This window comes from Octopus bimaculoides, chromosome 1, assembly GCF_001194135.2.
Source record: "Octopus bimaculoides isolate UCB-OBI-ISO-001 chromosome 1, ASM119413v2, whole genome shotgun sequence".
Lineage (NCBI taxonomy): Eukaryota > Metazoa > Mollusca > Cephalopoda > Octopoda > Octopodidae > Octopus > Octopus bimaculoides.
Genome location: NC_068981.1, coordinates 154678787 through 154691432, shown reverse-complemented (window position 1 = coordinate 154691432; position 12646 = coordinate 154678787). Strand labels below are relative to the sequence as shown.

The 12646-nt window shown below is 33.4% G+C and overlaps 1 protein-coding gene across 6 annotated transcripts in view; it reads left to right on the top strand.

The window, feature by feature from the left end:
* The window catches only part of LOC106868434 (inversin), a 385976-nt gene that overhangs the window by 152665 nt on the left and 220665 nt on the right, over positions 1–12646 (top strand). The gene's annotated exons all lie outside the window — the stretch shown is intronic.

Sequence of the window (12646 nt, the reverse complement as noted above, 5' to 3'; positions counted from 1 at the left end):
CACATTACATTTTAATTCTTGTATCCAATTTTTCATGTATGCATGTGGAATTCGTTGAGGCAAATTTTCTACTGCCAAATGCCCTTCCTGCCACCAACCCTTAACTGTTTCCAAGCAAGGTAATATTTTCCTATGGCTGGACATGTTTTCATGAAAAATAGGAATTGAGAGACACCAATTGTATGATAGTGATGCTCATTTACAACTATCGTGTTGTGTCAAAACAAGGAGGGAGACACACACACACATAAGTGTGTGTGTACATACACATACACATACAAAGGTGCCAAACTGTAAAACTGATCTTGAAACCATGTGGTTGGGATGCAAGTTTCAGTCACATGGCCAAACGTGTGCTTATCTTCTTATTTTATGGAATCATTGATATTAGTCAATTAACATTATTGATAGGGTTAGGGTAATAGAGTGCCAGTCGAACTGTCTTACAATCTTTAGTAATGGTTCTTTACATTCTGAGTTCAAATTACTTTTCAATTCTCTAGGATCAATAAAATAAAGTACCAGTCAAGTGTTAGAATTGATTAAATCAGTTACACTCCCTTCCAGCAAAATGTATGTATTTCTGGTTATCATTTCAATTCCAGCTTGCCTGAGTCTGTCCTTCATTCTATAATATCCCTGAACTCAATCAAACCAAAATACTGCATTAGTTTATGTTCTAAATGTCAGCTTAATAATGATTTCAAATTTTGGTACAAGGCTGGCAATTTCGGGGAGGAACTAAGTTGATTACATTGATCTTACTGCTCAACTTGTACTTATTTTATCAACCCCAGAAGCATTTGAACTCAGAACTTAAAGACAGGTGCAATGCCACTAAGCACTTTTGTTAGATGCGGTAATGATTTTCCAGCTCACTGCCTTAAATACCAGCTTAATAATGACAGATATCTTACTAAGTTCTTCATTTCAAAGGCAGTGTATTTCAGCAGAAATATGGTAAGAGAAGAGTTAATGCTAGCAGACAGTATTACACAGTATTATAGACTAGATTAAGTTAGCAGAAATCATACTTTACAAATTAAAAATAATTTAGTTATACCTGTTTCTTTGAAAATTTTCTTTCATGTAAATGTCTCAAGTATTGAATTACCCAGTGTGATTCTTTTTTAAAATGATAAGGTGTGATTTGAGGGCTAGTGATGTTGGAATCTCCACAGGTTGAGCAACTGTGTAGATTTCAGTCACACAAGACCAAACAATGTTGACTTTGCCCTTCAAATTTCGATTTTATCCATCTCACATAAATATTAGTAAAATACTTATGCACAGTTTAAGTGGTCATACCTCTGTCATACAAATATGTAATTTCATTCTTGAGGAAGAAGTAAATGCCGCTGTTGAAATTTTATCATTATTTTCAAACTTTGACCAATATAACTTCAGAGAAAGAACCACGTAATTAGTTGAACTAGAACTTCCAGGCATGTTCTTCCAATTACAAGCATTTAACAAGCCAAATGTAACAGTAATCAAACCAGGCTATGGGTGATTACTTAGTCTTTACTGTCTTAAATAACTTTTAAACAAATTTTTTCTCAATTAGTGGTAGAAATTTTCAAATATACAATAATTCAAAATGTTGACATACAGCCAGATTTATTATATCTCCCCATCACCTTCTTTTATCATACTGGAAAATATACATATATATATATTGTAAAACCAGTTGTGTGATGCTTCTGCATGTTCATTAGACATCAAACTAAGTAAGCTTGTGAAAGAAAGAAAGAGAAAGAGAGAGAGAGAGAGAGAGAGAGAGAGAGAAAGAAAGCTATTCAAAGAAGAAGAAAAGAAAAATACCTGTTAATGAGAAAGAAAGGAAGGTGTGACCAACCTTTCATCATTGCTTTAAACTAAAGTATATCATTGTTTGACTTATATTCCAACTAGGACCATCCCATCTTTTCTTTTTACTTTCATGTAAATGTATCAAGTATTGAATTACCCAGTGTTATTTTTTTTTAAAGCGATAAGGTGTGGTTTGAGAGTTAGTGATGGAATCTCCACAGGTTAAGCAACTATAGATTCTAGCACCACAAAACACATGGGAGTCAATGAATGGGCTTCTACACAAGCATTCAACCTGTTAGAAATAGCATTCAAATCTCTTTAAATAACCTACTACCTTTGTGAAGAGAGAGAGAGACAGACAGACAGACAGACAGACAGACATTGGATAATGCATTCATAGTTACATTATGCCTGCAAAAAAATAGGTTAATTGTTGTTAGAATGTTTTGGGTCTGATCAGTCACAGTCTATTCTGGGTAAATGACAACACAAAATGTTGCCTAGCAAACTACATCCCAGGGAAATCTTTGATTTCTTAGATGGTGCACTTCAAAATATTTTGAAGTATGCTATCTGGAAATTCAACATGAGCCAAATTGTATGTCAACATTTTAAATTATTCTATCTTTGAAAATCTCTCCTACTAATTCAGAAAAAAAGATTATTTAAAAGTATTTCTGAGAGGAAAGACTAAGTCATCCATAGCCTGATATGGTTCATATTTCATTTGTTACATCATCTTACTGGCTTTTGTTCACTGATTCATGCTTTTGTTGCATATATCTTCACAAAACCTACACATGGTTTCAACTACAGATGACCTTACAGTTATATCTTCCTACTATTCCCCTGACACAGTAACATTACTTCAACTCTACACCAACTGCATAGCAATATAGAAATTTCATTTCAGACAAACTATAACAGCAGCTACCCTCATACCAGCAACATCAAATAAAACCAAGCATCACATTTAGCAATATAGCATCATGCACACACAGAAGATACAATACCACAAATTATATACATGTTCATGAGTAAAACCAGCATGATGATGCTCAAAAATACTTGGAGACCTCACAGGCACCAGTTTGGTAACTATCATTGCTTCTAACAAATTTCTTTGTTCTTCAAATCTCCCCCAGGTTGCATAAGAAGATACACAAATGAATTACACACACACACACACACACACACACACACACACACACACACACACACACACACACACACACATGCACACAAAACAAACTGAAACTGTAAAACCATGTAAACATGTGAGAGTTACAGCCTGTTGATGCAATAAATTCCAACTCACACAGAAGTTACCACTGCCTGTACAATCACCCCCAAACACTCAAACACTACAATATCCCAGAACACTACAGTAGCATTGGCCCTCGTGCCAGTGGCATGTAAAAGCACCCACTACACTCTCAGAATGGTTGGCGTTAGGAAGAGCATCCAGCTGTAGAAACTTTGCCAGATCAGATTGAGCCTGGTGCAGCCTTCTGGCTCACCAGTCCTCAGTTAAACCGTCCAACCCATGCCAGCACGGAAAGTGGACGTTAAACGACAATGATATTCCTCCTGCTCAGTTGATACAAACAAAAATTAGAAGTGTCTGTCACCATATTTAGCACTAAAAGAAATGCACAACATCCATGATAAGAACAACAGAAACACCAGTTGTTGCGTTCAGACCGAGTTTATCTTGTCTGCTTCCATTGTAACTGCCACCAGAATATGCAGGTATGCAAAAACAGTGTGGATAATGGGAAAAGTGAAGCATACTCAGACTTTCACACTTTACACCACGATGATAAATCACATCATGTCAGTGGGCACAATATGAATATAGTCCTATACTATGTTAGGGGAATAGTATATTGATATAGGTATCACATCTAATTGTTGAATCAACTATTCATGTGCTGTGGATCTGCTTTATCAGAACTGACCTAGTGCCTACATGTCAACAAAATATAATATCTTAAAACAGGATAGAAAGGAACATGTTTCCAAACTTAAGCATTCTTAGAGAAAGTAGGGAAGCCTGTACTGTATTAGAGATAGAGGGGTAAATATATGATGTAGTTAAATGTATTGTGCACATGATAACTATAACTCACCTTTTACTACAATGCATTTATTTCTCTTCTGCATTAATCACAACAACAACAACTACTACTACTACTACTACTACTATTTAATTTGTTTGTCAACTCATTTTTATGGTATGTATTTTGTTTAATTTATTTTTTATGGTATGCTATTTCACATTGTAATTTCACATTGATATTATTTATACTCTCCAAAAATTAATAAATGTGTTAGAAAAAATTGAAAATACAGTTTTGAAATTGACTACAAGTGTACATAGAGACTCCATAACTCTAACTTAATTATAAATCTATGCTTAACTGCTAAACCATTGATGCAATGTGTATTGAATAATAACAGGGTCAAATAAATAATGACTTTTCTTTGATAAAGTGCAAAGCCAATTTCTGATGTAAAGGTTATAGACAACTGTATCAGTCCAATTATATTACACTTACTTAATATTTCAACAATAGGGAGATGAATTGCTAAGTTAACTCTGACAGAATTTGAACTCAAAACAAACAATGATAAAACTGAATTTTGTAATGTGTTTAGTTGAGTGCATTCTGTTGCTTTGTATGCATATAGAAATAATCCGAAATAAAATATATTCCAGGTTTTATGTTAGTCCCATTATTTTATTTTAGAAGAATTTAGTATTCATTTGCTATTATGACTTATTCTATTCATTTTTAATACCATTTATAACTATTTAGAAAAATCCATTTGGCTACTTGTAATAAATGATGAAGTTTGGCTAGTTTAGATGCCAGAACAGCCAGAAAAATCACATTGAATTCAATATGGAAGCACATAATTGTATTCTAATGCTTTGTTGCATGTATTTGTTACTAATACATGCATCTACCTCTCCAAATGGCTAGCATTCTTGAAATTTGCTCAATTTACCAACTGGCAATTTTTTTTTTCTTCCCCTGTAAGCTGCATCTGCAGTTACTAAAAAATTTGTTTTGGGCCAATACATCCTTACTGCAACAAAGAATATATTTCTTCTGTTTCAGAGGCTGTAGCATTCTTTCGTGAATGCTTTCTAGATCAATGAACAAACCTTTAACCTCCTAAAGGATTGATAGTAGATGCCTGCTACAAGCAATCGATGTTGTAAGATGTCTTAATAGTACTCGAGTCACTTGTATTATTTATTCATCTATTGTAAGGCCTAATACAATGCTTTCGAGAAACATCAATATTGATGCCAGTTTTATTGAACCATTTGTATGTGAAAGATAAAGATATAGCTAAACTGTGTTGCTCAATGACTGACACACTGATTAAATTTTCAAGCACCGTGTTTTAATCTTTAATTTTGATTAAAATCTTACAGCTTGTGTGGTGAACTTTTAACAGTTGCTCAAATTCAATCATATTTCATTCTTATTTTATGCTTATATTGTGACACCATCATCATCATATTCATTACCATCACCACCACTACCACCACCATCGTTTTAGGTCTACTTTCCATGCTATCTTGGGCAAGACAGGTCTCCATAGTTGGTGTTAGCTTATAGTCAGAAAACCTCATCTCACAAACGTTTAATTTTTAGCTTGGTTTCTATGGTTGGATACCTAGCCTAATACCAATCACTTTGCATAATGGGTTTTGGGGGTTTTTTTGTTGTGAAACTTGTACTTGAGAGGTATCTTGTCTTCAGCAAGACTAAAGGGTCTGTAAACGACCGTGTGAAGGAGAGGTGACGAGAATGGCTCTTTTAGTATGTCGCACGGTCAATACAATAAATATGATAAAGGATAAATGAGCATAAGTACCAGAAGGAAAAGAGAGGCACAACTGGGGTAGAATGTTTAAGAGAAGATTTTATTGATAGGTTAACATGTGTGTCTGTGTGTGCGTCATATGAACATAATAATAGATAGGCCGTCATGTATACAATGTGTTTGTGCACAAACATGGATGTATGCGTGTGCGATAAGTACAGAGCATTGAAAGAGTCTACAATATGACGTTAGAAGAATGTTCAGACACAAGGATGATAAATACCAGTTCGTAGTCAATGTACACAATAATTGAGATGCTGTATCAAGAAGTTGTAGCTGCAATGCAGAGCCGGTTGAGGTACGGTCATATAAGAAGTTGTGGCTACGATGCAGAGCCAGTCTCTTGTTACAGAAGGTTGTCGTAGGTCGTATTTGCTGTTAACCATGGTGAAGTAATTCACAAACAGTGTTGAGATAGAGCCTGTGCGAGTGTTGCTGGTTGGTGTGTACGTAGAGAGATGATGTTAATGTTAGGACAAATGCTGCGTGGATGAAGTGTTGATGAGTCTCCATGTGGCTGCTGTTGTGTCATCGCTGGAACTGGCTGTGTGCCCTGTGGTCAGTGGCTAGACCTCAAAACCAAAAGACCTAGAGAAGAGACTGTCTCACGTGACCTTTTCTGAAGGCTGTGATTGGTTGGGTTGCATCTTGGTGCGCAATAGAGCAAGAAACAAATTGCATCAATACCAACCAATCAGAGTAGTGGATACAACAGGGTCCAAAAGGGTGGCCGAAGGCTAGCTGTTATCTACTACGTCCGTAATTACGTATATATAACAGAAAGAGAGGAATTTCCCTAAAGTCCTATGCTACAGGTCCTTTCAAACTTACATGATTGCTTTTTAGTGCTTGCTATCATTAATTAAACTTAATGTAAGACATAATAGTGTGAGATAGTTTGACTTGAATTACTTAGCAGATTTCATGGGAGTATTTTCAATGATGTTACATGAGAGATTCCATGGCAGTATTTTCAATGATGTTACATGAGAGAAATAGAACTTATCATTATTTCTGTTTTTAACAAAACAATTTTGAAGTACAAAATATTTTTGGTTGATAATACTGCAATGTGATTTAGTTCATGTCTTGCAAAATACAGAGTTAAATATTTTAAACTTGGGCTTAGTTCATTTATTAATCAATAACAGCCAATCATAATGTCTACTATATAACACAACTTTGGTTGTGATGCATTCAAATTACAGATGAAAATCAAGAGACGAATGTGAAGAATCATCTATTGTTGTCCTGCATGCATTGCAGACATACAGGGGTTGGACAAAATAATGGAAACACCTTAAAACTTCAAACAAATTTATTTTAATATGGGGTAGGACCACCGTTGGCAGTAATTACAGCTTGAATTCTATGAGGTATGGACTCATACAAAGTTTGAATTGTTTCCAAAGGAAACAGTTCTTGTAGTGATGATGGTGGAAGATATTGACTCCTTACTTGTTTTTCTAAAATGCACCATAAATGTTCAATGATATTGAGATCTGCGGACTGTGATGGCCAGATAAGATGTTCAACTTCACTAGAATGTTCCTCATGCCATTCAGTAACAACTTTAGCTCTGTGAATTGGTGCATTATCATCTTGAAAGATTGCATTTCCCTATGGAAACAGTTCCGCAACCATGGGATGAATTTGATCAGATAAAATGCTTAAATGATCTTGACTATTAATTCTGCCATGAAGGGAAACTATTGGGCCGGTTGATTTCCAAGATATAACCCCCCCAGATAATCACAGATCCGCCTCCATGTTTAACAGTTGGAAGAAGGCAGTCCGGGTCAAATGCTTCTTTTGGCTGACTCCACACATATACTTGGCCAGTGGTCAGAAATAAGGTAAAGGATGACTCATCCGAGAAAATAACATTCTTCCACTGCTCTAGGGATCAATTCTGTAGGTTTTTATTCCACTCTAAATGCTTTGCAATGTTTGTTTTTGAAAGTAGTGGTTTTCTGATTGCAGCCCTCCCATGAAATCCGGCTTTATACAGCTCCTGGTGAACACTTTTTGTGGAAACTGGGTTCTTGAGGTGGTCATTAATTTCTGCAGTAATTTTGGAAGCTGTACTTTTGTGATCCTTTCTAACAATTCGCGTAACAATTCGGAGTTTTGTTTCAACGAGGAGGTTTTTCCCTCTTTCTCAAAAGCTGTCATTACTTTCGAGACAGTACTTCTTGATACACCAAACATTTTGGATGTCTTCATTATGCTAGTGCCTGCCATACAAGTACTAACAATTTGACCTCTTTGAAAGCCCAATAGATCTGTCATTTTAATGAATTTCAATTACCTTTTTCTGATGATGTCTGAAATTTTAGCAAAACATATTAAGCAACACTAATAATAAATTAAAAATCATAAAAATAAACAAGCATTTGATGGTTTTATAGATATTTCAAAATTATGATGTTATGATGCTTGGTGTTTCCATTATTTTGTCCAACCCCTGTACACTTGTAAAATGGTTAGAATGATCATCAAAATGGAGATTTTCCCCAAATTTCCCCAATCTTTGAAATAACTGAAATGTTTGTTAATTTGGCTGTATAAAATTATTGCTATTTATTATTACCTGTTTAGGACTACTGTGTTTTGAAAAGATTTGACATTTCAAAAATATTCTTTATGATAAAATTTCATATTATTTTTGAATATTCATACTAAGCAATTTTATAATATTTGTTTGATATCTCTATTTACTGGTGATTGTTCAAAGGTTATTAAGCAACTGACAAGTGTAAGATTAATCATGGTTGATAATATCTGAATTGGGTATCAAATCTGTGTTTGTTCTTACTGTAGGACTATGCAGTAAGTTCTATTGCACCAGTTTTCATTCATTCACCCCATCTCTCTCTCTTTCTATCGTTTTCTCTTCCCTCTCTTTCTCCCTCTCTCTCCTTTTTTGTACAGATAGAATAATGAAGTTGATTTATATCAATATTTCAAACAGTAAGCAGCTGCCTGATTATTGCTAAGCTTTACTGTAACCATCAATTTTGGCAAGGTACCATTAATTTTGTGTTTCAGTAGAAACTGTACATTAGAATCCTCTAGAAATCTTTACCAACTAGTAATATATTCTCTCATAGTATACTTTTCAGGTTTTCTTTCATTGGTCTAGAAACAAATGCCAGACAAAATCTTTGTAATACCAAAATTACTCATAAATTTATTCTTGCTATATAAATATAACGAATCAATTCCTTAAATGTACTACATGCACTGCTGCAGTTGGCAATATGAATAGATGTGTCTGCTATGATAGCATATTTGAAGTAGTAGGCTAAACTGTTTCATTACATAGATGATCTAATAAGTACTGATGTACTAATTAAATTATTTCATTGCAAGATTTTCAGATGCTGGAAGAAAATTACAGAACTGTTACCTTTACCAATGATTATTTATTTATTTAGTGAATTGGCTAACAGCCAAATTGCTAACTTCTATTAAAATTAGTTGACCTGCTAATATTTCCTTTCTCCATAAACAACTACATGTTCCAAATCCTATACTCATAGTAAGCCAATAAAAGGCAAATGACATTCTACTGCAGTGGCTATTAACTAGGGTCCATATGATTCTTGGGGGTCCATGTAAGATTTTGTTGTTAAAATTGATGTGCAACAAATTGCTTATGTTTCTACAATACACTAAATATTTGAATTTTTTATACAATTCCTAATAATATATAATTGTAAAAATGCAATAGGATACATTGAATGGCTATGAAGGTCCAATAGAGTAAAATAGGAACCAAAGGAGTCCATTGGCAAAAAATGAGTGAGAATCATAGCTCTACAATCTTTCAAAACAAAAAAACCAACACATTGGATAATATAATGTGAGAAGACAGATGGTTACAGCTAGAATGCTTTCGGCCATAGGTCTGCTTGATCAGAGCACATATGAACTAAACAGTGACAATTACTAAATACTGATGGCTGGTTGAATTTGGCAAGTTACATAAGTATCAAAAGTTAAAAATGCCAAATTTTAGTACATGTTAATAGTCTACATAGGTCTTCACTATACATTTCATAATTACCTAGCTGTCATCAGCATGCAGTCTTAAGGTGAAATTCTGCCATGGTCTGCTAAATCTTCCATAAAATGATTATTTGTAATTATTACTAATTGTACTAAAGTTGAGGTAATTTTATATATTTCTTCATATTTTGTGCTTTAAATTAAGCATTACTAATAACTGTCAGTAATGTTAAATCACGCCTTATGTGTTTAGTTTGTGACCACTATGAAGATGGTTGTACTTGCTCCTTTCTTTCATAGATATGTTTCACTACACAAGCTAATCAGAAAGCCCTTACAGTCTCCAAACCTGCTAGAAACAGAAGCCATATCTCAAATTATACCCTATCATCTCAAAATGGAAGACCATTATTATCCTAAATATACAGTATGTGAATTAAAAACAAGATGGGATGGTCATAGCTGGAATACCTTCTGATCATAGGTTTATTTGATCAGGGATGACCTGGCACTAAACTATAAGCCAACCACATCTCTGTGGTTTACCAAGAGCTTCCAGCATGTTAACAATGTGATGCTATTTATGTCTGGAAAACGTGTAAGTAGTGAAAGTGAACAGAGAATGAGCTAAATGTCATTTAACAGTTATGTGTGTAGTGATGGTTGTGGTGGTAGTGGTGGCAGTTATGATATTCAATAATTGAAAAAATAACTCATGAAAATATATTTTTTAAATTTAGATAACATCTGCAGAATGTTTCTTGAGAGTATTATTATATATATATATATTTTGTGTGAAGCAAACTGTAATAATGACTTCATGTTTTAAGAGGTTAGCATGGCCTTTTAATAGTCATAACTTTCACTTTGTTATTATTTTATTCTTGTCTTTGTCAATTTTTTTAAGGATGTTTTTAACTTGTATGTATTTAACATATTTTTTTCTTTTTAGGTAGATCATATTTCAGGTTTCATTTGTGTGTAACATGCAGTCACACTTGCATGTATGTGCATGTGTACATGCAAGAATGAATGCATGGTATCTTTCTTGGATTTTATAGCACTAATATTTATTGATTTATGATAAGATTATGAGGTCTTTAACTCTATAGCCAATACCCCAAGGAACAACCTATTTATTGATCAAATTTCTCCATCCTCTTCTGTCATTTATCAGCCATGTTTCTACTGTCAAAATTAAGAAATTTGATACCATATCTTTAATGGATGGTGGGGACCAATAGTCTCCATTTACTCATTATGACTAATTTTTCTTGCAATCATTTTGATAAAATACTTAATAAAATTAAAACCTAAATAATCTTGACTTTAGGTTAATAGTCAAAAATCTTTAAATATTTTCCCATGTTGCTCATAGTGTATTTTTACTCTTTAGATCTTTTGCATTTTCTATGTTTCCTAGATACCCACCAATAACTATTTTTTTTATTACTAAGGAGAAGAAATATTTGTTAATATTCGATTTATAACCGTTTTATTTTTATTTGATTTATAACAGGTTTTATTTTTAATTCTGGAGTTTGTGTGGAAAAATAAGCAACAATTGATTTTCTTCAAACAGCTAACATGTCAGTGAATATTTTTTGGTACATGCAAGTCAATAAATAATATCGTATGAAGGAACATTAAAACATATTCAAATATAGAAGTTAAGAAGGCAAACTTTATTTCTATTGGCAAACAAAATTTATTCCTGATCTTTTAGTGGAGTTTTGATTCAATACATAAATCAAGGACACCTTATTTAATCTGTAACAGACCTTTTGATTACTTATGAAGATATTTTTCATTTTTCAGGAAATCCCCTGCCCTTTTATATATTTGGAATGATCATATGAGAAAATATTCTTTTACATATATATATATGTAACCTCGTGGGCATCGGTACCATTTTCCTCTTTCTCCGTTCTTTCATTCTCCGAACTTTCCATCTTTCCAACGAAGGGCTACGCCCGAAACGTCATACACTCTCTCTTTCCTTTCCCGAGCGTCCAATAACACTATCCGTATCACGTCCTCACTTTGTTGTTTTTTTGAACTTATATATATATATATATATATATATATACATATATTTATTTATTTATTTATTTATGTATTTATTTATGTATTCTGAATATTTACAATTATTTACATTGCAAAAAAATATGAATTCCTAGAAGTTTTTCTGTTCCAATATTCAAGCCACCCACAGTTTCTATATCAAAATCGAGCTGTTTACAAGATTCTGTCATGTCTTTTTTTTTTTTTTTTTAATTCTTAGTAGCAAACTCAACTTCTAATAATCCACATATTTTAATATTATTTCAACTTTTATGCTTGCAAAATGTTAAGGCTTGTTAAGTTTCACATAGTCTCAAATAGAAAAAAATAAATATTATTTGCACTAACTGTTATTTGCAAACGTACTTTAAAAATTCTAGTTTTCAAAGGTAAATGCATTGATCTTACACTTTTACTTCACTTTCTTTTGCCTTATTTCATTTTTATTCATTTCTGAGACATCTTGGAAAGCTAGTTACAATTTTTAGACCTATTTAATAGTCAGAGATATCTTTCTTCTTCTTGGATAGGAGGACATCAGAAGTATATCACATTGGCATTGCCTATACAATTAACTGTCAGCACTTCAGTCTGTAGACAAACATATTATCAACTCAGCCATCTGCAACTGTTCAGATTTTTTTATGTGGTAAATTGACATATTTAACATAGAGCCACTCAGATATATCTGTTTACGATAGCCTGGGCGTCTTTTTGTTTCTTACGCATAAAATATTTCTCTTTTCTTTGCAAGCTGTCCAATAATCTAGACTGGGTGTTCTTTCTTTTCTGCAATATTTTAATTCTAACTTTTATCCACGCACACACACACACACACACACACACA